Source organism: Athene cunicularia, assembly GCF_003259725.1.
Source record: "Athene cunicularia isolate RWA chromosome 22 unlocalized genomic scaffold, athCun1 chr22_part1, whole genome shotgun sequence".
Classification (NCBI taxonomy): Eukaryota; Metazoa; Chordata; class Aves; order Strigiformes; family Strigidae; genus Athene; species Athene cunicularia.
In genome coordinates, this window is record NW_020799128.1 from 2869021 (window position 1) to 2871874 (window position 2854).

A 2854-nucleotide genomic window follows, 5' to 3' on the forward strand; every position below is an offset into this window, starting at 1 on the left:
CACTGTCTGCTTGGTGAGCAAGCGTTAACTGGGTTCTTGGGTTGCTTTCTCCAAGCTCTTGATTGAACTGGGTTTTAGCTGATAGTGGTTCTGCTTGCTGTTAGGAATCGGTTCAGAACTGGACTCAGGGGAGGGTGGGAATGATTTACCCGCTCTGCAATCGCTGGGGAAAGGGTCAGTGCGGGGAGCAGGCGAGCTCCTCCTCGCAGCAGGATGGGGAACGCGGGCAGCAAACTGCCGCTGGGCCAGACACCTCCTGCTCTGTGAGAACAGGGGCGGTTGGTTCCCATTCTCTCAGCCCAGGGAGGGGGGGGGTGGTTTTGCTGCCTCCGGCCAGCATGGAGAGGTGAACGTGGGTGTCTGTGGGCACCCCCCCTCCATCCCGTGGCCGGACGGCTCCTCCAGCGCTCTGCCCCTCGCTCTGCCTCTCGCACATAGCTCAGGGACGACTTGGCTGGCAAAACTGCTGCGTTCCTCACGCTGTGCTGGCCCCCCGGCACAGCCCAGCCCACCAGGACCCGCCGGGCTCGATGAGCTTTAGGCTCCCTTCCACCCCTCAAACCATGCTGTGACCTTCTCCAGCGCGGAGGGCGAGGGGCAGCGCCAGCCCCTCCCCGTGCTGGGAAGCGCCCTGCTGCCACCCCTGCTTCCCCCACACCCCCTCACCCAGCACCTGAATAAAACCCGTCTGGAAAAGGCAAGCAGTTTGTATTTATGTATTTATTTAGTAATTGTACATATATTAACTTAAAAGCTAATATAAAAATAGTATTGTTTTTTTACTATGCATGATTGTGTGTTTTTATACAGAGCTCTGGTCCAGCCAGTTTGCTATTTCCAGTTTTTACACGTCTCTTTATGAAGGAAGAATAAACTTTTTAAAAAATCCTCCTGATTTCTCTCTTTATTTTCCCCCTCCTCTTCCCCTTTGCTGCGCCGTAATGCTGGCAACGATCTGATCTGGGTTTCAGTGGGCACCAAAGGAGCTGGACCAGATGCTGAGCAGCTGCTCTGCGTGGCCCTGAGGACCCAGCCCGCGGCATTGGGGCTCTGCCACGCCGGCACCGCTCCCCACCAGCGCTGCTGCTGCCAGGGAAAACCCTCAGCAGCAAACCTGGCCTCTGCCTTTACCCCTTACGCCGCCAGTCCTGTGCTCTTTAGTCGCCTGCAAAAGCAGGAGGCTGAAATCTCAGTCCCTGGAGCGTGCAGGGGCCAAGTGATGCCGCTGACACCCCCCTCCCTGTGTTGGAGCTGCTGCTGCCGGTGGGCTGCGGTGCTCCCCGCTCTGGCTACGCCCATCCAGGGCTCTGTGTGTTGCAATAGCTGCGTTGCAAATCCATGCAGGGTTTAGTGAGAAAAAGGGCTCTGCTCACCCCCAGAAACCCCCCCGGCAGCTGCCAGCCATCACACCGCAACTGGGTTTTTATTGAGAACGCAGCGCTCTCGGGGACCTGCCAGGAGGTTTCATGCCTGAGGTGCTGTCCCGGGCAGCCCCAGCGTGCCCCCCCCGAAGCGTGCAGGGAGCTCCTGCAGAGCCAGGCACATGCAGGATTTAGTGCCGGGACCCAGGGGCTCGGGTCCTGGCCTGGGGAAGGCAAACAGGACTTGGAAGCGGCGACGAGCGCCCAGGTTCAAAAGGGAAAGAAACTTGTTGTTCCTACCTGCTCACTGGTGCTGCAAAGTGTGAAACCACTGCGTGTAAACTCGCTGGAGCTGCAACCTCGCTCCTGCATCCGTGGCTGAGGATGAGCATGCGAAAAGGAGTGACTCCAAGGTGCTCGACCGAGGCCAGCCGGGAACTGGAGCGACGCGGCAGCCCTGGGAGCATCCCTGCAGGGAGCATCCCTACGCGCTCCCTCTGGCAGGCGGTTCTGCCAGGGATGAGCTCCGAGGAGCTTCCCCCTTCCCAGCTGGGGAGGGCGAGCGGGGGTTTGGGTCCCTGCCTGGCAGGCCCACAAAGCCCCCGGGGCCACGCTGCCTGCTCCTGCCGGTACCCACTGTGTTTGTGCACCTACAAGGACACAGGTGGGACATGCAAAGTTAGTCCGACGGTGAAGCCACCTCTCTCGTTGCACAAACGTTTTTGATGGCTGGATCCTGCAACGCTCCTCCACTGTCCCTGTCCGGCCCAGGAGTGCTGGAGGGGGGGCGGTGCTGGTGTCACCCCAAATGGGGGACAAGGATGCCCCGTGTCCAGCCGCTTCCTCCCAAACACACAGGGACAACGCCGGGCTTTTAAAATAACCATTTATTACAACGGAGCCTTCCAGGCTCAAATCCCAAGGCCAGGGCCTGGGGTTGGTTTCTGGTGTGGCAGGTTGCGGGGCAGTGGGTTTGGGATTTTTTTTTTTTTTTCTGTAAATTTTCTTTTAAAACAAAAATGAAAAGTTAAGAGGTGGGGAGGAGAGGGCTCCTGTCCCCTCCCGCTCCCCGAATTAGGACAGACCCCACTTGTGAGTAGGAGGGATGCTGCAGTGCCTGGAGGCATTTGGGGACTGGGGTCCCCCGCACTGTGCCCGACCCTGATGCAAGTCAAAGGGGGTGGCAGGACCCCCACAGTGGCTCTGGCTGCCCAGGGTGGCAAGATGCCATCAGCCAAACCAACCATATCCCGCAGCTTGTGGTTACAAATTAAAGTGGCAGCGGGATGGGCTGCTTCTTCTTCTTCTTCCTCATGCTGCTGATGTTCAAAAAAAAAAAACAAAACAAAAACCCAAAATAAAACCACAACACAGCCCTCGTACGCCTGTAAACATGAGTTTCTCCTGCTGCTCAGTCTCTGCCAGCCCTGCGGCGTGGGGAGAGCAGGGCTCCAGGAGTGCCGGGGGCTGGCAGAGACTGAGCAGCAGGAGAA